Consider the following 24870-nt stretch of genomic DNA (forward strand, 5'->3'; position numbering starts at 1 on the left):
CTACATGTATGAATCATTTGTTCTAGTTCATTAGTCATTGTGACTCGTTGTGTGAATCATTTGTCCTTGTTAATTATTCCTTATGACTAGTTGTGTGAACCATTTGTCCTAGTTCATTATTCATTATGACTCGTTGTGTGAATTATTTGTCCTTGTTCATTAGTCCCTTTGATTCGTTGTGCAAAGCATTTGTCCTTGTAAATTAGTCCTTTTGATTCGTTGTGTGAACCATTTGTCCTTGTTCATTAGTCATTGAAACTCCTTGTATGAATCAATTGTTCTAGTTCATTTGTCCTTGTTCATTAGTCCTTGTGACTCGTTGTGTGAATAATTTGTCCTTGTTCATTAGTCCTTGTGACTCGTTGTGTGAACCATTTGTCCTTGTTCATTAGTCATTGTGACTCCTTGTGTGAATCATTTATCCTTGTTAATTAGTCCTTCTGACTCGTTGTGTAAATCATTTGTTCTAGTTCATTAGTCCTTGTGTCTCGTTGTGTGAACCATTTGTTCTTGTTTATTAGTCTTTGTGACTCGTTGTGTGAACCATTTGTTCTTGTTCATTAGTCCTTGTGACTCATTGTGTGAATCATTTCTCCTTGTTCATTAGTCCTTGTGACTCGTTGTGTGAACCATTTGTCCTTGTTCATTAGTCAATGTGACTCCTTGTGTGAATCATTTGTTCTAGTTCATTAGTCATTGTGACTCCTTGTGTGAACCATTTGTCCTTGTTTATTAGTCATTGTGACTCGTTGTGTGAATCATTTGTTCTAGTTCATTAGCCCTTGTGACTCGTTGTGTGAACCATTTGTTCTTGTTCATTAGTCCTTGTGACTCGTTGTGTGAATCATTTGTTCTTGTTCATTAGTCCTTGTGACTCTATTGTGTGAACCATTTGTCCTTGTTCATTAGTCCTTGTGACTCGTTGTGTGAATCATTTGTCCTTGTTCATTAGTCCTTGTGACTCGTTGTGTGAACCATTTGTCCGTGTTCATTAGTCATTGTGACTCCTTGTGTGAATCATTTGTTCTAGTTCATTTGTAATTGTGACTCGTTGTGTGAATCATTTGTCCTTGTTAATTAGTCCTTGTGACTCGTTGTAAACCATTTGTCTTTGTTCATTAGTCCTTGTGACTCGTTGTGCGAATCATTTGTCCTTGTTAATTAGTCCTTTTGACTCGTTGTGTAAATCATTTGTTCTAGTTCATTAGTCCTTGTGACTCGTTGTGTGAACCATTTGTTCTTGTTTATTAGTCAATGTGACTCCTTGTGTGAATCATTTGTTCTAGTTCATTAGTCATTGTGACTCGTTTTGTGAATCATTTGTCCTAGTTCATTATTCATTATGACTCGTTATGTAAATCATTTGACCTTGTTAATTAGTCCTTGTGACTCCTTGTGTAAACCATTTGTCCTTGTTTATTAGTCATTGTGACTCATTGTGTAAATCATTTGTTCTAGTTCATTAGCCCTTGTAACTCATTGTGTGAACCATTTGTTCTTATTCATTAGTCCTTGTGACTCGTTGTTTGAACCATTTGTTCTTGTTCATTAGTCCTTGTGACTCGTTGTGTGAATCATTTGTCCTTGTTCATTAGTCCTTGTGACTCTATTGTGTGAACCATTTGTCCTTGTTCATTAGTCCTTGTGACTCGTTGTGTGAACCATTTGTTCTTGTTTATTAGTCTTTGTGACTCGTTGTGTGAACCATTTGTTCTTGTTCATTAGTCCTTGTGACTCATTGTGTGAATCATTTCTCCTTGTTCATTAGTCCTTGTGACTCGTTGTGTGAACCATTTGTCCTTGTTCATTAGTCAATGTGACTCCTTGTTTGAATCATTTGTTCTAGTTCATTAGTCATTGTGACTCGTTTTGTGAATCATTTGTCCTAATTCATTATTCATTATGACTCGTTATGTAAATCATTTGACCTTGTTAATTAGCCCTTGTGACTCGTTGTGTGAACCATTTGTTCTTGTTCATTAGTCCTTGTGACTCGTTGTGTGAATCATTTGTTCTTGTTCATTAGTCCTTGTGACTCTATTGTGTGAACCATTTGTCCTTTTTCATTAGTCCTTGTGACTCGTTGTGTGAATCATTTGTCCTTGTTCATTAGTCCTTGTGACTCGTTGTGTGAATAATTTGTCCTTGTTCATTAGTCCTTGTGACTCGTTGTGTGAACCATTTGTCCTTGTTCATTAGTCATTGTGACTCCTTGTGTGAATCATTTATCCTTGTTAATTAGTCCTTCTGACTCGTTGTGTAAATCATTTGTTCTAGTTCATTAGTCCTTGTGTCTCGTTGTGTGAACCATTTGTTCTTGTTTATTAGTCTTTGTGACTCGTTGTGTGAACCATTTGTTCTTGTTCATTAGTCCTTGTGACTCATTGTGTGAATCATTTCTCCTTGTTCATTAGTCCTTGTGACTCGTTGTGTGAACCATTTGTCCTTGTTCATTAGTCAATGTGACTCCTTGTGTGAATCATTTGTTCTAGTTCATTAGTCATTGTGACTCCTTGTGTGAACCATTTGTCCTTGTTTATTAGTCATTGTGACTCGTTGTGTGAATCATTTGTTCTAGTTCATTAGCCCTTGTGACTCGTTGTGTGAACCATTTGTTCTTGTTCATTAGTCCTTGTGACTCGTTGTGTGAATCATTTGTTCTTGTTCATTAGTCCTTGTGACTCTATTGTGTGAACCATTTGTCCTTGTTCATTAGTCCTTGTGACTCGTTGTGTGAATCATTTGTCCTTGTTCATTAGTCCTTGTGACTCGTTGTGTGAACCATTTGTCCGTGTTCATTAGTCATTGTGACTCCTTGTGTGAATCATTTGTTCTAGTTCATTTGTAATTGTGACTCGTTGTGTGAATCATTTGTCCTTGTTAATTAGTCCTTGTGACTCGTTGTAAACCATTTGTCTTTGTTCATTAGTCCTTGTGACTCGTTGTGCGAATCATTTGTCCTTGTTAATTAGTCCTTTTGACTCGTTGTGTAAATCATTTGTTCTAGTTCATTAGTCCTTGTGACTCGTTGTGTGAACCATTTGTTCTTGTTTATTAGTCAATGTGACTCCTTGTGTGAATCATTTGTTCTAGTTCATTAGTCATTGTGACTCGTTTTGTGAATCATTTGTCCTAGTTCATTATTCATTATGACTCGTTATGTAAATCATTTGACCTTGTTAATTAGTCCTTGTGACTCCTTGTGTAAACCAATTGTTATTAGTCATTGTGACTCATTGTGTAAATCATTTGTTCTAGTTCATTAGCCCTTGTAACTCATTCTGTGAACCATTTGTTCTTATTCATTAGTCCTTGTGACTCGTTGTTTGAACCATTTGTTCTTGTTCATTAGTCCTTGTGACTCGTTGTGTGAATCATTTGTCCTTGTTCATTAGTCCTTGTGACTCGTTGTGTGAACCATTTGTCCTTGTTCATTAGTCATTGTGACTCCTTGTGTGAATCATTTGTTCTAGTTCATTTGCCATTGTGACTCGCTGTGCAAATCATTTGTCCTTGTTAATTAGTCCTTGTGACTCGTTGTAAACCATTTGTCTTTGTTCATTACTCATTGTGACTCCTTGTGTGAATCATTTATCCTTGTTAATTAGTCCTTCTGACTCGTTGTGTACATCATTTGTTCTAGTTCATTAGTCCTTGTGACTCGTTGTGTGAACCATTTGTTCTTGTTTATTAGTCTTTGTGACTCGTTGTGTGAACCATTTGTTCTTGTTCATTAGTCCTTGTGACTCATTGTGTGAATCATTTCTCCTTGTTCATTAGTCCTTGTGACTCGTTGTGTGAACAATTTGTCCTTGTTCATTAGTCAATGTGACTCCTTGTTTGAATCATTTGTTCTAGTTCATTAGTCATTGTGACTCGTTTTGTGAATCATTTGTCCTAATTCATTATTCATTATGACTCGTTATGTAAATCATTTGACCTTGTTAATTAGTCCTTGTGACTCCTTGTCTAAACCATTTGTTCTTGTTTATTAGTCATTGTGACTCGTTGTGTGAATCATTTGTTCTAGTTCATTAGCCCTTGTGACTCGTTGTGTGAACCATTTGTTCTTGTTCATTAGTCCTTGTGACTCGTTGTGTGAACCGTTTGTTCTTGTTCATTAGTCCTTGTGACTCGTTGTGTGAATCATTTGTTCTTGTTCATTAGTCCTTGTGACTCTATTGTGTGAACCATTTGTCCTTTTTCATTAGTCCTTGTGACTCGTTGTGTGAATCATTTGTCCATGTTCATTAGTCCTTGTGACTCGTTGTGTGAATTATTTGTCCTTGTTCATTAGTCCTTGTGACTCGTTGTGTGAACCATTTGTCCTTGTTCATTAGTCATTGTGACTCCTTGTGTGAATCATTTATCCTTGTTAATTAGTCCTTCTGACTCGTTGTGTAAATCATTTGTTCTAGTTCATTAGTCCTTGTGTCTCGTTGTGTGAACCATTTGTTCTTGTTTATTAGTCTTTGTGACTCGTTGTGTGAACCATTTGTTCTTGTTCATTAGTCCTTGTGACTCATTGTGTGAATCATTTCTCCTTGTTCATTAGTCCTTGTGACTCGTTGTGTGAACCATTTGTCCTTGTTCATTAGTCAATGTGACTCCTTGTGTGAATCATTTGTTCTAGTTCATTAGTCATTGTGACTCGTTTTGTGAATCATTTGTCCTAATTCATTATTCATTATGACTCGTTATGTAAATCATTTGACCTTGTTAATTAGTCCTTGTGACTCCTTGTGTAAACCATTTGTTCTTGTTTATTAGTCATTGTGACTCGTTGTGTGAATCATTTGTTCTAGTTCATTAGCCCTTGTGACTCGTTGTGTGAACCATTTTTTCTTGTTCATTAGTCCTTGTGACTCGTTGTGTGAACCATTTGTTCTTGTTCATTAGTCCTTGTGACTCGTTGTGTGAATCATTTGTTCTTGTTCATTAGTCCTTGTGACTCTATTGTGTGAACCATTTGTCCTTGTTCATTAGTCCTTGTGACTCGTTGTGTGAATCATTTGTCCTTGGTCATTAGTCCTTGTGACTCGTTGTGTGAACCATTTGTCCTTGTTCATTAGTCATTGTGACTCCTTGTGTGAATCATTTGTTCTAGTTCATTTGCCATTGTGACTCATTTGTGCAAATCATTTGTCCTTGTTAATTAGTCCTTGTGACTCGTTGTAAACCATTTGTCTTTGTTCATTAGTCATTGTGACTCCTTGTGTGAATCATTTATCCTTGTTAATTAGTCCTTCTGACTCGTTGTGTAAATCATTTGTTCTAGTTCATTAGTCCTTGTGACTCGTTGTGTGAACCATTTGTTCTTGTTTATTAGTCTTTGTGACTCGTTGTGTGAACCATTTGTTCTTGTTCATTAGTCGTTGTGACTCATTGTGTGAATCATTTCTCCTTGTTCATTAGTCCTTGTGACTCGTTGTGTGAACCATTTGTCCTTGTTCATTAGTCAATGTGACTCCTTGTGTGAATCATTTGTTCTAGTTCATTAGTCATTGTGACTCGTTTTGTGAATCATTTGTCCTAATTCATTATTCATTATGACTCGTTATGTAAATCATTTGACCTTGTTAATTATTCCTTGTGACTCCTTGTGTAAACCATTTGTTCTTGTTTATTAATCATTGTGACTCGTTGTGTAAATCATTTGTTCTAGTTCATTAGCCCTTGTGACTCGTTGTGTGAACCATTTGTTTTTGTTCATTAGTCCTTGTGACTCGTTGTGTGAACCATTTGTTCTTGTTCATTAGTCCTTGTGACTCGTTGTGTGAACCATTTGTCCTTGTTCATTAGTAATTGTGACTCCTTGTGTGAAACATTTGTTCTAGTTCATTTGTCATTGTGACTCGTTGTGTAAATCATTTGTCCATGTTAATTAGTCCTTGTGACTCGTTGTAAACCATTTGTCCTTGTTTATTAGTCATTGTGACTCGTTGTGTAAATCATTTGTTCTAGTTCATTAGCCCTTGTGACTCATTGTGTGAACCATTTGTTCTTGTTCTTTAGTCCTTGTGACTCGTTGTGTGAACCATTTGTTCTTGTTTATTAGTCAATATGACTCATGTTTTTCCAAAATGGGGTTTTATAACAAACAATTTAACGAAATAGGGTGACTTTGAAACTAATTACCCAAAATGGGTCCACGTAGGCTCGGTTTTAGCGTTGCTAGGGTCAGATTAAGGTCGCTCAGCGGGAGAGCGACTTGAAGCCAAAACGCTCGGCCGCTGAGCGACTTAGCAATTTATTTAAAAAAAAAAAAAAAAAAAAACGTTACTAATGGGAATCGAACCCGCAAACTAAAACAATCACTTCACACCCACTAACCATAACACCAAGGATAATGTTATGACTTATTTGGGAGATTAAAATTAAATATTTAATATTAATAGCAATAAATGCATTTTGGGACTTTAACAACAATTACTCAATATTTTATTTAAGCACTTAGATTTAACATATAACTTTGATTGCTTTAGTGGTTATGTAGTGTAGAATAAGTGTCATTTTTGTGGATGGTCTTGAGTTCGAATCTGTTTAACAGCGGATTTTTTTTTTTTTTTTTTTTTTTTTTTTTTTGCAAAAACCCAAGACGCTGCGGGGGAGGACGATTTGAACTCAAATCGCTCACCCCCCGAGCGACTTGCCTTGAAGTAGTATACTGCGGTTTGGGTGAACATCAAGTGACACTTTGGGTAAGGTCGTTGAGCGGGAGAGCGACTTGAATCCGAGCCTAGCTTCGGTGATGACGTGGACCCATTTTGAGTAAATACTTTGAAACTCAACCCATTTCGTTAATTAATTTGTGTTTGAGCCCCATTTTCGAAAAAAATTCCTCCTTCTGTGAATCATTTGTTCTAGTTCATTAGTCATTGTGACTCGTTTTGTGAATCATTTGTCCTAGTTCATTATTCATTATGACTCGTTATGTAAATCATTTGACCTTGTTAATTAGTCCTTGTGACTCCTTGTGTAAACCATTTGTCCTTGTTTATTAGTCATTGTGACTCGTTGTGTAAATCATTTGTTCTAGTTCATTAGCCCTTGTGACTCATTGTGTGAACCATTAGTTCTTGCTCATTAGTCCTTGTGACTCGTTGTGTGAACCATTTGTTCTTGTTCATTAGTCCTTGTGACTCGTTGTGTGAATCATTTGTCCTTGTTCATTAGTCCTTGTGACTCGTTGTGTGAACCATTTGTCCTTATTCATTAGTCATTGTGACTCCTTGTGTGAATCATTTGTTCTAGTTCATTTGCCATTGTGACATTTGTGCAAATCATTTGTCCTTGTTAATTAGTCCTTGTGACTCGTTGTAAACCATTTGTCTTTGTTCATTAGTCATTGTGACTCCTTGTGTGAATCATTTATCCTTGTTAATTAGTCCTTCTGACTCGTTGTGTAAATCATTTGTTCTAGTTCATTAGTCCTTGTGACTCGTTGTGTGAACCATTTGTTCTTGTTTATTAGTCTTTGTGACTCGTTGTGTGAACCATTTGTTCTTGTTCATTAGTCGTTGTGACTCATTGTGTGAATCATTTCTCCTTGTTCATTAGTCCTTGTGACTCGTTGTGTGAACCATTTGTCCTTGTTCATTAGTCAATGTGACTCCTTGTGTGAATCTTTTGTTCTAGTTCATTAGTCATTGTGACTCGTTTTGTGAATCATTTGTCCTAATTCATTATTCATTATGACTCGCTATGTAAATCATTTGACCTTGTTAATTATTCCTTGTGACTCCTTGTGTAAACCATTTGTTCTTGTTTATTAATCATTGTGACTCGTTGTGTAAATCATTTGTTCTAGTTCATTAGCCCTTGTGACTCGTTGTGTGAACCATTTGTTTTTGTTCATTAGTCCTTGTGACTCGTTGTGTGAACCATTTGTTCTTGTTCATTAGTCCTTGTGACTCGTTGTGTGAACCATTTGTCCTTGTTCATTAGTAATTGTGACTCCTTTGTGTGAAACATTTGTTCTAGTTCATTTGTCATTGTGACTCGTTGTGTAAATCATTTGTCCTTGTTAATTAGTCCTTGTGACTCGTTGTAAACCATTTGTCTTTGTTCATTACTCCTTGTGACTCGTTGTGTGAATCATTAGTCCTTGTTAATTACTCCTTCTGACTCGTTGTGTAAATCATTTGTTCTAGTTCTTTAGTCCTTGTGACTCGTTGTGTGAACCATTTGTTCTTGTTTATTAGTCAATATGACTCCTTCTGTGAATCATTTGTTCTAGTTCATTAGTCATTGTCACTCGTTTTGTGAATCATTTGTCCTAGTTCATTATTCATTATGACTCGTTATGTAAATCATTTGACCTTGTTAATTAGTCCTTGTGACTCCTTGTGTAAACCATTTGTCCTTGTTTATTAGTCATTGTGACTCCTTGTGTAAATCATTTATTCTAGTTCATTAGCCCTTGTGACTCATTGTGTGAACCATTTGTTCTTGCTCATTAGTCCTTGTGACTCGTTGTGTGAACCATTTGTTCTTGTTCATTAGTCCTTGTGACTCGTTGTGTGAATCATTTGTCCTTGTTCATTAGTCCTTGTGACTCGTTGTGTGAACCATTTGTCCTTATTCATTAGTCATTGTGACTCCTTGTGTGAATCATTTGTTCTAGTTCATTTGCCATTGTGACTCGCTGTGCAAATCATTTGTCCTTGTTAATTAGTCCTTGTGACTCGTTGTAAACCATTTGTCTTTGTTCATTACTCATTGTGACTCCTTGTGTGAATCATTTATCCTTGTTAATTAGTCCTTCTGACTCGTTGTGTAAATCATTTGTGAGAGTTCATTAGTCCTTGTGACTCGTTGTGTGAACCATTTGTTCTTGTTTATTAGTCTTCGTGACTCGTTGTGTGAACCATTTGTTCTTGTTCATTAGTCGTTGTGACTCATTGTGTGAATCATTTCTCCTTGTTCATTAGTTCTTGTGACTCGTTGTGTGAACCATTTGTCCTTGTTCATTAGTCAATGTGACTCCTTGTGTGAATCATTTGTTCTAGTTCATTAGTCATTGTGACTCGTTTTGTGAATCATTTGTCCTAATTCATTATTCATTATGACTCGTTATGTAAATCATTTGACCTTGTTAATTATTCCTTGTGACTCCTTGTGTAAACCATTTGTTCTTGTTTATTAGTCATTGTGACTCGTTGTGTAAATCATTTGTTCTAGTTCATTAGCCCTTGTGACTCGTTGTGTGAACCATTTGTTTTTGTTCATTAGTCCTTGTGACTCGTTGTGTGAACCATTTGTTCTTGTTCATTAGTCCTTGTGACTCGTTGTGTGAACCATTTGTCCTTGTTCATTAGTAATTGTGACTCCTTTGGTGAAACATTTGTTCTAGTTCATTTGTCATTGTGACTCGTTGTATAAATCATTTGTCCTTGTTAATTAGTCCTTGTGACTCGTTGTAAACCATTTGTCTTTGTTCATTACTCCTTGTGACTCGTTGTGTGAATCATTAGTCCTTGTTAATTACTCCTTCTGACTCGTTGTGTAAATCATTTGTTCTAGTTCTTTAGTCCTTGTGACTCGTTGTGTGAACCATTTGTTCTTGTTTATTAGTCAATATGACTCATCGTGAATCATTTGTTCTAGTTCATTAGTCATTGTGACTCGTTTTGTGAATCATTTGTCCTAGTTCATTATTCATTATGACTCGTTATGTAAATCATTTGACCTTGTTAATTAGTCCTTGTGACTCCTTGTGTAAACCATTTGTCCTTGTTTATTAGTCATTGTGACTCGTTGTGTAAATCATTTGTTCTAGTTCATTAGCCCTTGTGACTCATTGTGTGAACCATTTGTTCTTGCTCATTAGTCTTTGTGACTCGTTGTGTGAACCATTTGTTCTTGTTCATTAGTCCTTGTGACTCGGTGTGTGAATCATTTGTCCTTGTTCATTAGTCCTTGTGACTCGTTGTGTGAACCATTTGTCCTTATTCATTAGTCATTGTGATTCCTTGTGTGAATCATTTGTTCTAGTTCATTTGCCATTGTGACTCGCTGTGCAAATCATTTGTCCTTGTTAATTAGTCCTTGTGACTCGTTGTAAACCATTTGTCTTTGTTCATTACTCATTGTGACTCCTTGTGTGAATCATTTATCCTTGTTAATTAGTCCTTCTGACTCGTTGTGTAAATCATTTGTTCTAGTTCATTAGTCCTTGTGACTCGTTGTGTGAACCATTTGTTCTTGTTTATTAGTCTTTGTGACTCGTTGTGTGAACCATTTGTTCTTGTTCATTAGTCCTTGTGACTCATTGTGTGAATCATTTCTCCTTGTTCATTAGTCCTTGTGACTCGTTGTGTGAACCATTTGTCCTTGTTCATTAGTCAATGTGACTCCTTGTGTGAATCATTTGTTCTAGTTCATTAGTCATTGTGACTCGTTTCGTGAATCATTTGTCCTAATTCATTATTCATTATGACTCGTTATGTAAATCATTTGACCTTGTTAATTAGTCCTTGTGACTCCTTGTGTAAACCATTTGTTCTTGTTTATTAGTCATTGTGACTCGTTGTGTAAATCATTTGTTCTAGTTCATTAGCCCCTGTGACTCGTTGTGTGAACCATTTGTTCTTGTTCATTAGTCCTTGTGACTCGTTGTGTGAACCATTTGTTCTTGTTCATTAGTCCTTGTGACTCGTTGTGTGAATCATTTGTTCTTGTTCATTAGTCCTTGTGACTCTATTGTGTGAACCATTTGTCCTTGTTCATTAGTTCTTGTGACTCGTTGTGTGAATCATTTGTCCTTGTTCATTAGTCCTTGTGACTCGTTGTGTGAACCATTTGTCCGTGTTCATTAGTCATTGTGACTCCTTGTGTGGATCATTTGTTCTAGTTCATTTGTAATTGTGACTCGTTGTGTGAATCATTTGTCCTTGTTAATTAGTCCTTGTGACTCGTTGTAAACCATTTGTCTTTGTTCATTAGTCCTTGTGACTCGTTGTGCGAATCATTTGTCCTTGTTAATTAGTCCTTTTGACTCGTTGTGTAAATCATTTGTTCTAGTTCATTAGTCCTTGTGACTCGTTGTGTGAACCATTTGTTCTTGTTTATTAGTCAATGTGACTCCTTGTGTGAATCATTTGTTCTAGTTCATTAGTCATTGTGACTCGTTTTGTGAATCATTTGTCCTAGTTCATTATTCATTATGACTCGTTATGTAAATCATTTGACCTTGTTAATTAGTCCTTGTGACTCCTTGTGTAAACCATTTGTCCTTGTTTATTAGTCATTGTGACTCGTTGTGTAAATCATTTGTTCTAGTTCATTAGCCCTTGTGACTCATTGTGTGAACCATTTGTTCTTGTTCATTAGTCCTTGTGACTCGTTGTGTGAACCATTTGTTCTTTTTCTTTAGTCCTTGTGACTCGTTGTGTGATTCATTTGTCCTTGTTCATTAGTCCTTGTGACTCGTTGTGTGAACCATTTGTCCTTGTTCATTAGTCATTGTGACTCCTTGTGTGAATCATTTGTTCTAGTTCATTTGCCATTGTGACTCGCTGTGCAAATCATTTGTCCTTGTTAATTAGTCCTTGTGACTCGTTGTAAACCATTTATCTTTGTTCATTACTCATTGTGACTCCTTGTGTGAATCATTTATCCTTGTTAATTAGTCCTTCTGACTCGTTGTGTAAATCATTTGTTCTAGTTCATTAGTCCTTGTGACTCGTTGTGTGAACCATTTGTTCTTGTTTATTAGTTTTTGTGACTCGTTGTGTGAACCATTTGTTCTTGTTCATTAGTCCTTGTGACTCATTGTGTGAATCATTTCTCCTTGTTCATTAGTCCTAGTGACTCGTTGTGTGAACCATTTGTCCTTGTTCATTAGTCAATGTGACTCCTTGTTTGAATCATTTGTTCTAGTTCATTAGTCATTGTGACTCGTTTTGTGAATCATTTGTCCTAATTCATTATTCATTATGACTCGTTATGTAAATCATTTGACCTTGTTAATTAGTCCTTGTGACTCCTTGTGTAAACCATTTGTTCTTGTTTATTAGTCATTGTGACTCGTTGTGTGAATCATTTGTTCTAGTTCATTAGCCCTTGTGACTCGTTGTGTGAACAATTTGTTCTTGTTCATTAGTCCTTGTGACTCGTTGTGTGAACCATTTGTTCTTGTTCATTAGTCCTTGTGACTCGTTGTGTGAATCATTTGTTCTTGTTCATTAGTTCTTGTGACTCTATTGTGTGAACCATTTGTCCATGTTCATTAGTCCTTGTGACTCGTTGTGTGAATCATTTGTCCTTGTTCATTAGTCCTTGTGACTCGTTGTGTGAACCATTTGTCCTTGTTCATTAGTCATTGTGACTCCTTGTGTGAATCATTTGTTCTAGTTCATTTGTAATTGTGACTCGTTGTGTGAATCATTTGTCCTTGTTAATTAGTCCTTGTGACTCGTTGTAAACCATTTGTCTTTGTTCATTAGTCCTTGTGACTCGTTGTGCGAATCATTTGTCCTTGTTAATTAGTCCTTTTGACTCGTTGTGTAAATCATTTGTTCTAGTTCATTAGTCCTTGTGACTCGTTGTGTGAACCATTTGTTCTTGTTTATTAGTCAATGTGACTCCTTGTGTTAATCATTTCTCTTTGTTCATTAGTCCTTGTGACTCGTTGTGTGAACCATTTGTCCTTGTTCATTAGTCAATGTGACTCCTTGTGTGAATCATTTGTTCTAGTTCATTAGTCATTGTGACTCGTTTTGTGAATCATTTGTCCTAATTCATTATTCATTATGACTCGTTATGTAAATCATTTGACCTTGTTAATTAGTCCTTGTGACTCCTTGTGTATGTTGGGAAATGTGTCCTCAACAATAGTGCGATCACGTGATTTAAATATCATCATTAAATCTCATTTTAAGAATACAATTGGGAAGTAATATTGTTCTTGTCAATTTGGTCAACATATATCGGTAATGATTGGTGACTAGAGTTTGACATTATTGTCGTGTGACGGTGGTGATCAGTTGACCCCCTAGGTCATACCTAAAGGGCAATACTCTTAATTGATTATTTAATTAATCGTATAACGTTACGAGTTAATTAAATTACTTGAAAATTGACAGACGATTTTGGAAGTAAAATTTACGTATCAAATTGAAATGTGATTAAATGAGATACGGTCTGAGTAATTAAATTGTATAATTACTCGGATGAAATAAATTGTTTAATGTAACAATTAAATTTGAATGAATTGTTATAAATACAATCTGTTGTGATTTATAAATGGTAAAATATTTTGGCACAAGTAATTATGAAATTACTGAGTCGATTTTTGTATGTGACGTATTTTTATTAATACGTTGATTTTTAATATGTTAAAAATACATAACAAATATTATGTCACATATGACATGTGACATATTAACAATTGACAAAAATAATATGGAATCCATATTATAGATGTGCCGAAATTATGGAAGAGGATTAGAATTAACATTGTGTTTGCATTAGTGGTAAACATGATGATTAAAATAGGAGAGTAGCCATGCAACCCTATTCACCTTGTGAAGGCAAACTAATGCATGCATTGGGTCTTTCTCTTCCCCTCTTCTCTCCTCTTTCACGGTTCACCAAAAAGAAAATAAAAGAGTTTTGTCTTTTATTTTTCATATACACTACATGCAAGATTGTGTGTATTCATTCATTCTAACTTCAAAAATATTTTAGAAAGATAAAAACCTCTAAAAATCCCTCTCCTCTAAACCGGTTTTTAGAGAGTAAAAACCAAACATTTTTGGTTCAATTTTCTACTTAGATTAATATTATACTAGTATTGTAATATTAATTAGATTAAGTGAAAGCCTTGGGTATAATACATAGGGAGAGATCTTATACTTAGATCTTTGTTCTTCCATAAGGATAAGCTCAAGAACAAGAAGAGAAAGGTGATCTCTCTTGTGCCCTAATAGCCGAAATCTACAATGTAAGGACATGATTTCTCCTCTATTTATATTGTTGTTTGCATGCATAAAATCCGTTTTAATTTTATGACAAATTTTGGACATATATGAGTATGTTAAATATGTATATAGATCTACATTTCCTTCAATTGGTATCAGAGCCACGGTTGTTTGCATGCAAATTGGTTAAAAGTTTTTCCGAGTTATATGAATAACAAAATAAAACTTGTAAAATTTGTGTTATTATGATATATCACGAAATAATTACATGCATGTTAATATTTCGGGTCCTAAAGTGTTTTAGGATATTTTGGTTAATTTTTCGGATTTTTATTGTTCATATTTAATAATAATGACATTTAAATGTGATTTTATGAGTTAAAATGTCATTTTTGGTCGAAAATTAGCTATACTTCGAATTTTCACTTGTTTTTTGGATATGTTGTTACATATATTATTTTGAGATAACCTGTAATTTTTCATAATTTTTGCATTTGTTATGCTCGAAAAATGAATTTTTCATTATTAAATATGGATTTAAGAGAAAAATAGGTTAATATGAGTTAAATTTCGAATCTGGTCATAGAAAATTTATATGTTGTCACATGCAATTTTACAAGATGTGTGTAAAATAATTGGCTATAAAGAAGTCTTTTAGCATGATTTATGAATTTTTGAAGAAAAATGACATAAATAGTGACATTATTAGTGAAAATTAATAAAATATATTCTATGACTTAGGAAAAACGTCTAATGTTGCATTTTATTGTATTTTTCAGATCTAAAATTGAAAAGTTAATGAAAATAATTTTTCCATGTTTTTATGATTATTTTATTAAATATCGATAAACCGCAACATTGTTTTTCCGGAAAATTTTCGAAATTTTTAACCTAAGTTTTTGAACATTATGAGTGTCATGGAATTTTTCCAGAATGTTCATGAATTTAAATTTCAAATTTTGAATTTATTTGGAATTTTTAAGGATTTATTTGAAGTTTAATAGCTTAATTTTGTATTTTTGGCCCATTTATGAACAATTTTGTAAATAAAAGTTAATTATGGTCAAATTATTAGTGAAGACTATATTTTGAGTCCTAAGAGGTTAGGGTAATTAACTTATGCATAAATATGAGTTTATGTATTTTTGTGATTATAAAATGTTGAAATCACGCAAATCGTAAAAAAACCGAGTAATATACGATATTGGCTAATTAAAGGCGATTTAGCATAAAAAATTGAGCATGTTCATACATATTATAATGCTGCATTTTTCTTTATGATTGTCATATTTTTAATTTATGTAATTTTGAATTATGTAATTTACTTAGTATGGCCTTAGATTTTAATTGGTATTTCCCGAAATGTATGGGAATATCGATTCGGTTGTAATTTTTATTGTGATCTCGTATCACCGTTTTGTAATTTAATAGATTTATTTTAGTTACAAATGTATAATAGGAAATTATGTAATTTATTATGTAATTTTATTCATTCCGGAGTTCCTAAAGACGGATTTCTTCAAGAATGGCGATACATAAAGACGGTGTTACCTCGAGATGCGTGCCACAACCGAAGTTCAAGGGACCAATGGAGTTGGTTTCGAATATGTAATAGTTAAATAGTTTTTCTATTTTAGGAAAGGCCATACTAGGATTTATTTATTCTTTTATGCTTGCATTTTATTTTATGTTACATGCATTGCTAAATCGCCATAACTAAACATGCATCGTCATTTTATCGAGTTCATCGACCGTGTCAATTAGAATTATCGTAGTTCACCACTTTAGTTCACTTAAAACGTGATAGATAATAAATTGACATGACCTCTCGCTAAAACAATTAATTGAGATATAGCCTTACCAAATAGTAGAAACCATGAAAACCTATTTCGCGAGGGAGTGCACTCGGCCCTACCGGGGTACAAACCTTGTTACGTAGGGGAAGTGGGTGATGAATGTTAATCCACCGAATTCATGTTGATAAGGGATGTATCGGCCCTACCGTACCCAAGTTGATATGGATTTGGATCATGGACACATTTATTCGAAATTTGGATTGACCTCAACAAAAGTTTTTGATAAGGGATGTATCGGCCCTACCGTGCCCTTGTCAAATGTGTTTTGGGCTAAAGATATATGTTAATGTAATATTATCGACCAAGAGTTCTAAGAGTAGAATCGATTAAACGTTAATCCACCGAGTTATATTGATAAAGGATGAATCGGCCCTACCGTGCCTAAATCGATATGAATTTGGGTCTTGGAATCATTTATTATAGTTGGGTAGAGGTCACTATATAAATGTTCATATCTTGTTAAATTTACAAGTATGATTTTAAAAGACAAATGTTAATATTTCCTTTTCCTCCATATTTGTAGTTCTTTACAATGAATCCAACAAATGCTACCGCACCTATCACTATTGATTCTTATCACAATGTTCTTGATGACATTTGCTCCAACAACAATTTCGATACAACTAGAGAACTTCATTTCGGGATAGGTTCGGATGGAAACCTTAATTTCATCACCTCTTCTAAACCACCCACTACTACTAGACCTCGTGTGAGTCCGTCTCAGGAAGACTACCTCATGCAATCTTTAGGATCTTTGTCTCTGGAAGATAAAGATGCCAAAGCTAGTGGGAGCTCTAGCAATCAAGTTCTTGCTTCAAAGGGCAAGAGGTTCAAGAAGAAAGCAAAGAAAGTCAAAAACTTCAAGCAAGTTAATGATGAGTGCCATTATTGCTATGGCATGGGACATTGGCTTAGGAATTGCCCTATGTATTTGCGAAATATAAGGGAAGGACTCATTACTCCAAAAGGGTTTAAGAGATGTGGAGAAGCTTAGCAAGGGAGATGTGGATCTTCGACTTGGAAATGGAGCTCGGGTAGCGGCCGAATCCAAAGGAACTTATGTTCTAGCTTTGCCAAACGGTTTTGAGTTGTATTTGCATAATTGTTTTTATGTTCCTACACTCTCTAAAAACATTATTTCAATCGCTATGCTAGACATGGACGGTTTTTGTTTTGTCATTAAGAACAATCGTTGCTCTATTTCTAGGAATGATTTGGTTATTGGCCAAGCTACTTCCATCAATGGCATATACATTTTAGAGACCTCAAATCCGACAAATGATATTTATAACATTCAATCAAAGAAACTCAAAACAAGTGACCCAAGTGAAGCGTTCATTTGGCATTGTCGATTAGGTCACATAAACGAGAATCGCATCAAAAGATTAATTTCTACTAATGTGATTACACCATTTGATTATCAATCATTTGGTACATGCGAATATTGCCTACTTGGCAAAATGACTCGTAATCCTTTTAGTGGTAAAGGGACACGAGCTAGTGAGCTATTGGGACTCATACACACCGATGTATGTGGACCAATGAGTATCACCGCTCGTGGTAATTATGACTACTTTATAACCTTCACCGATGACTTAAGTAGACATGGGCATGTCTATTTAATGAGACATAAGAGTGAAGCGTTTGAGAAATTCAAGGAATTTCAAAACGAAGTAGAGAACCAATTGAACAAAAGGATTAAGGCACTTCGATCCGATCGTGGTGGTGAATACCTTAGTCTTGAATTTGATTCACACTTGAAAGGTTGTGGCATTATATCACAACTTTCTCCGCCCGGAACACCACAACTTAATGGTGTTGCCGAAAGGAGAAATCGAACCTTGCTAGATATGGTTCGATCCATGATGAGTCAAACCGAGTTACCGAACTCGTTTTGGGGATTTGCGATACAAACCGCAATTCGATCTTTGAATAATAGTCCCACAAAGTCCACCGAAAAGACTCCATGTGAGATGTGGACGGGTAAGATCCCAAATATATCCTATATGAAGATTTGGGGATGTGATGCTTACGTCAAAACTAAGAACGACAACAAGCTAGCCCCAAGATCCGAAAAATGCATCTTTGTAGGTTATCCCTCGACCTCTCGAGGGTATTACTTCTACAAACCTCAAGATCATAAAGTGTTTGTGTCTTCTGAGGCTGTCTTCTTAGAAAGAGAATTTATTTCTAAGAGATAGAGTGGGAGAAATTTTGAACTTGATGAAGTTCAAGAGCCACAAACCGAGATAGAGACGCAAGAAGATGTTCCTTCGTCGTCTAACGTGGTTGTACCTCCTCCACTAAGAAGGACGGGCCGAGTAATTCGCCATCCCGATCGATATGTGGGACTTATCGAAGAAGATGGAACACTCGATGTGTTACTTATGGAAAGTGACGAGCCCGCCACCTACAAGGCCGCAATCTCTAGTCCTAATTCCACCTTATGGCTTGAAGCCATGAAGTCCGAAATGGATTCTATGCTTGAAAACCAAGTTTGGGACTTGGTAGATTTGCCTAAAGGGGCAAGACCCTCCAATGCAAATGGATATTCAAGGTCAAAAATGGCATAGAAGGACATGACGATGTCTACAAAGCTAGGCTAGTGGCAAAAGGATTTACCCAAATCCAAGGTCTCCATTATGATGAGACCTTCGCCCCCGTAGCCATGCTAAGATCCATACGGATTTTGTTAGCGATCGCCGCATTTCATGATTATGAAATATGGCAAATGGATGTCAAAACCGCTTTTCTAAATGGGCATTTAGAAGAGGAGGTGTACATGATACAACCCGAAGGTTTTGTTGATTCTAAAAATCCTAACAAAGTGTGCAAGCTTAAGAGATCCATTTATGGTCTTAAGCAAGCATCTAGAAGTTGGAATCATCGATTCAATCATGTTATAAAAGAAAATGGTTTCACTCGAAATGTTGAGGAACCATGTTTATACATGAAATTCAGTGGGAGCAATGTTGTGTTCCTAATCCTGTATGTCGATGACATACTACTCATTGGAAACGATATTCCAATGTTGTCTTCTGTTAAGAAGTGGTTAGGTAACCACTTCCAAATGAAGGATTTAGGAGAGGCACAACGCATATTAGGTATCCGGATCTATAGAGATAGACCCAAGAGGATATTGGCACTAAGTCAAGAGTCTTATGTTGATAAGATTCTTCGACGATTCAGCATGGACAAATCCAAAAGGGGTTTGGTACCTGGAGTGAAACTTCTAACTCGACAATTTAAGTAGAAAACTAAGGAAATGAGCCTAAGTTTGCATGAAACAAACTGAAATTTTAGGCGTGTCCTTGAGGGACGAATGGGATATGTCTAGACCCGAACACAAAGCAATAGGAATAGACTCGATAGTTTAAAGCACACAAGCAAGTAAACTACCAAACTCCAAGCACACAGCAAAGGAGCTCTTCAAGCACAAAGCAAAGAAGAGATTTTAATGAAGAAAACTCATGTTTCTTACTTGGTTTTTATCTTAAGCAAATCTCCATATGAATGCACCATTTCTAAGTTAATTTTTCGAGCAATTTCAGATTTCAAGCCAAGAAAAAATCTGATTTTTTTTGAAAGGATTAACTTCATTGACACACACAAAATGTAGTTTCTCAAATAATCTAGCATACTCATGGACACTCAAGGAATTTTGTTTTAGGGTCTTAAGTTCAGTCAACAAATTATCCATGGTAGAAGAAGGTAGAAACTTTAATCTCATGTTCCTTTCAAGTTTAAACCAAGAACATATTCTACCCTTCCCTTCCATCCTCCTTGAAAATGCAAGAGTATTATACCACAACAAAGCAACACCCTTTAAACAAGACACAACCAACTCAAGCTTCCTTTCCTCCGAAAAATACTTGCCCTTAAAATAGCATTCAACCTCATATAACCAAGGCACAAAGGCCCTACTGTTTTCACCATTAAAAGAAGGAAGTAATGGTGTTTTACCTTTGTCTCTAAGGGTGGGAGAGGACATATGACAATCACGGAGCAAGTGGTGCTCTCCACGGTTCAAATCTGGTGGTTTTGGCTCCCTCGGAACACCATGACAACCGGTTGCACTCCTTGTAGGCACATCACCTTTAAGCCTTCTTATTTGGGCTTGTAACTTCACCTTAGTTTCTTGTAAGGACTTGGAAGTGGAACCAAGGTCACAAGGCTCAATCTTTGAGCATGGAACATAAGGAACATACTTCATTGCTACTGATTTTCCAATGGGAAAAACGAGTGACAACACTTTAAGAAAGACAGATTTTTTTTTTTTTTTTTTGAACAACAAACCAAAGTTTTGATAAACTCTCTTCACTCTTGGGTTTGTTTTTATGTTTTTGTTGTAGTTAGGATAGATGAACACTCAACCAAAGGATTATCCAACCCAAGACTAACACAAGATGGAATTGTGTTATGACCAAAGCTCTGATACCAAGTTGGAGTGAAACTTCTAACTCGACAATTTAAGTAGAAAACTAAGGAAATGAGCCTAAGTTTGCATGAAACAAACTGAAATTTTAGGCGTGTCCTTGAGGGACGAATGGGATATGTCTAGACCCGAACACAAAGCAATAGGAATAGACTCGATAGTTTAAAGCACACAAGCAAGTAAACTACCAAACTCCAAGCACACAGCAAAGGAGCTCTTCAAGCACAAAGCAAAGAAGAGATTTTAATGAAGAAAACTCATGTTTCTTACTTGGTTTTTATCTTAAGCAAATCTCCATATGAATGCACCATTTCTAAGTTAATTTTTCGAGCAATTTCAGATTTCAAGCCAAGAAAAAATCTGATTTTTTTGAAAGGATTAACTTCATTGACACACACAAAATGTAGTTTCTCAAATAATCTAGCATACTCATGGACACTCAAGGAATTTTGTTTTAGGGTCTTAAGTTCAGTCAACAAATTATCCATGGTAGAAGAAGGTAGAAACTTTAATCTCATGTTCCTTTCAAGTTTAAACCAAGAACATATTCTACCCTTCCCTTCCATCCTCCTTGAAAATGCAAGAGTATTATACCACAACAAAGCAACACCCCTTAAACAAGACACAACCAACTCAAGCTTCCTTTCCTCCGAAAAATACTTGCCCTTAAAATAGCATTCAACCTCATATAACCAAGGCACAAAGGCCCTACTGTTTTCACCATTAAAAGAAGGAAGTAATGGTGTTTTACCTTTGTCTCTAAGGGTGGGAGAGGACATATGACAATCACGGAGCAAGTGGTGCTCTCCACGGTTCAAATCTGGTGGTTTTGGCTCCCTCGGAACACCATGACAACCGGTTGCACTCCTTGTAGGCACATCACCTTTAAGCCTTCTTATTTGGGCTTGTAACTTCACCTTAGTTTCTTGTAAGGACTTGGAAGTGGAACCAAGGTCACAAGGCTCAATCTTTGAGCATGGAACATAAGGAACATACTTCATTGCTACTGATTTTCCAATGGGAAAAACGAGTGACAACACTTTAAGAAAGCTTTGGATGTTGAGAAGAGCTTAGTAAGGCCTAAAAACCATGAGGTCTTAGCTAAAGGGGTTAGTTTAGAAGTAGCCAAAACAGATGGGAAAGAGGAGAGTTTAGACCAAGGAGTTGTGCCAAGCTTGAACATTACTTTTCCTAAGTCTAAATCCCTTGAGCCAAAAGTCATTAGCATTTGTGATGAGATGATTAACCCATGTAGTGCTACATTTGAGAGTCCATGTTTTGAAAATAAAACCCCCTTCAACCCAACACATAAGCCTATTAGTGAGGAGGAGAATAGCCATATCCTCTCCCATGTGACCATCAATGACCAAGCTACTGATTTGGGGTCTAGAGAAGTGATTGTTAATCAAGGACTACTTAGCCTTCAAACCATGGAGTTTGGACAGTCCATGATCATGTTCAATGGTGGAACTTGTTCGGATTCAAGCAAGGGTAAAGCAAAAAGAGAGTCTTGGGTTGTTCCAAACTTGAGTGTACCAAATCCGACCTCATACATCAACCATGGTTCTTGCTTAAAAATCTACATCTTGGGATCATGCCAACTGAGTAAGGAGCAACCTCAAACGTCCTTAAAGCCTGATTTGTCCAAGAACTTTGGTGACAAAAGAGTAACAACACCTCTCTTGCCATACACAATTCTGGTCTATGATCCGGGAGGAAATCATGATAATCCATCTCTTAAGGTGTGTGTGTTCTTATTGTGAAGAGGTTGAAGATGACAATGTCGAGAATTTGAGGGCAAATTCTTTTCAAGAAAGGGAGTTTGAAACAAAATTGTTTCATTTTGATTCATTTTAAGGCCAAAAGAAACAGTCCAAGGAATGGTTAACAATTGAAAGTGTTTCATCGCTTTTTGAAGTATTATTCCAGCAGGCCTGACTTCCAATCTGTATATCTCAAGTTCTAACGGTTCAAGTCATATGATTCCTATGCCATTGGAAAGCTTAAGCTCTTATCTAAATCAGGGATTTGGAATTACCATCATAGCTATTTTATATCTTGAGATATGGCGGATGCAAACAGACTGCGCATTACTGGACAGCCCATGACCTACATGCACTAAACGTTCAATAACTCAAGATTTACTCATTGATTAAGGTTGATTCCTTTTGGATATGAAAGCTAACTCATTTAGCTTTCTAGTAAGCTATCATGAGCCCTTAAATTCATTGTGAGCTATGAGATATGCCCTCTACAAGATGCACCTGGTTTCCTGAGAATGCTATCAAGCCCGGTTTTGGACATCATCACAATTCAAGGTCCAACTCCAAATACGTCTAACAAGATGTGCTATTTTATGACTCTAGACCCTTCTATGATGAGTTTAGAGACTTTTTGCCTAGGGACTTTTATTTAAATAAGGATCCAAGCTGAGATGAATTCGCAAGACAAAACCGAGTAACGAGTTTATCGGTTTTCAACAATCGAGCTTAGTTTGCTTCCAATCGGTCCCATCTTTTTATTAATCAAATGAAGACCATCCTAGGAAGAAATCCAGCTGCTTGGACCGACCAAAACAATCCTAGGAGGCTGCTTTCTTTATTTTGAAGAATTTCAGCAACTTTTCCTTGTAAAAAAAAAAAAAAAAAAAAAAAAAAAAAAAAAATCTGTCTTTCTTAAAGTGTTGTCACTCGTTTTTCCCATTGGAAAATCAGTAGCAATGAAGTATGTTCCTTATGTTCCATGCTCAAAGATTGAGCCTTGTGACCTTGGTTCCACTTCCAAGTCCTTACAAGAAACTAAGGTGAAGTTACAAGCCCAAATAAGAAGGCTTAAAGGTGATGTGCCTACAAGGAGTGCAACCGGTTGTCATGGTGTTCCGAGGGAGCCAAAACCACCAGATTTGAACCGTGGAGAGCACCACTTGCTCCGTGATTGTCATATGTCCTCTCCCACCCTTAGAGACAAAGGTAAAACACCATTACTTCCTTCTTTTAATGGTGAAAACAGTAGGGCCTTTGTGCCTTGGTTATATGAGGTTGAATGCTATTTTAAGGGCAAGTATTTTTCGGAGGAAAGGAAGCTTGAGTTGGTTGTGTCTTGTTTAAAGGGTGTTGCTTTGTTGTGGTATAATACTCTTGCATTTTCAAGGAGGATGGAAGGGAAGGGTAGAATATGTTCTTGGTTTAAACTTGAAAGGAACATGAGATTAAAGTTTCTACCTTCTTCTACCATGGATAATTTGTTGACTGAACTTAAGACCCTAAAACAAAATTCCTTGAGTGTCCATGAGTATGCTAGATTATTTGAGAAACTACATTTTGTGTGTGTCAATGAAGTTAATCCTTTCAAAAAAATCAGATTTTTTCTTGGCTTGAAATCTGAAATTGCTCGAAAAATTAACTTAGAAATGGTGCATTCATATGGAGATTTGATTGAGTTAAAAAAAAACTGAGAAAGAAACCAAGTGTTTTCTTCACAAAAATCTCTTCTTTGCTTTGTGCTTGAAGAGCTCCATTGCTTTGTGCTTGGGGTTGGTAATTCATTTGCTGTGTGCTTTGAGTTATCGAGGCTAGTCCTATTGCTTTGTGTTCGGGTCTAGTCATATCCAAATCGTCCTCTAAGGACACGCCTAAATAAGGGTTTGTTTCATGCAAACTTAGGCTCATTTCTTTTTCTTTTTCCGCTTAAATTGTCGAGTGAGAGGTTTCACTCCAGTACCAATGGTAACCGGAACAATATTGAGCCAGACTCAATGTCCCTCCGAACCCCATGATGTTGAACGCATGAAGTTGATCCCTTACGCTTCCGCTGTTGGATCAATCATGTATGCCATGATATGCACACGTCCTGATGTCTCGTATGCCTTGAGCATGACGAGTAGATATCAAGCAAATCCAGGTGAGAGTCACTGGATTGCTGTCAAGAACATCCTTAAGTACTTGAGAAGAACTAAGGATTCTATCCTCGTGTTTGGAGGAGACAATGAGTTGCGTGTTACAGGATACACGGACTCAAGTTTTCAAACGGATAGGGATGACATGAAATCACAAGCTGGTTTTGTTTTCATGCTCAATGGTGGTGCCGTAAGCTGGAGAAGCTTCAAGGAAGCTGTAACCGCGGATTCAACAACGGAGGCTGAGTACATAGCAGCATCAGAGGCTGCCAAGGAAGCTATGTGGATCAAGCAATTCACGGAAGGTCTAAAAGTAGTACCTACCGCCGATGATCCCATCACTCTCTATTGTGATAATAGTGGGACGATCTTCCAAGCTAAGGAGCCGAAGTCTAGTAATAGATCTAGACATGTACTTAGAAAATATCATGTAATAAGAGATTTCATTGAAAGAAAGGAAATTGCGATTTGTAAGGTTGGGACGGATGACAACATAGCCGATCCGCTCACCAAGCCTTTATCGCAGGCTAAGCATGATGGGCATGTTACGTCCATGGGACTTAAACGTGTACCAAATTTCTGTTAGATTTTGAAATGAAATAAAAGTGTTGTTTTTGTTCATGTTCATAATCACATTTGTCTTTTATCTTTAATTTATACTTTGTTACATCCATACGGGTTGTAGAGACAATTGAACCCCGTTAAAGTGAACATGGATTAACATTGTTTTGCCCATAGTTACTTGTATGAGGTGACGTC

This window comes from Silene latifolia, unplaced genomic scaffold (genome assembly GCF_048544455.1).
Source record: "Silene latifolia isolate original U9 population unplaced genomic scaffold, ASM4854445v1 scaffold_128, whole genome shotgun sequence".
Taxonomy (NCBI): Eukaryota; Viridiplantae; Streptophyta; class Magnoliopsida; order Caryophyllales; family Caryophyllaceae; genus Silene; species Silene latifolia.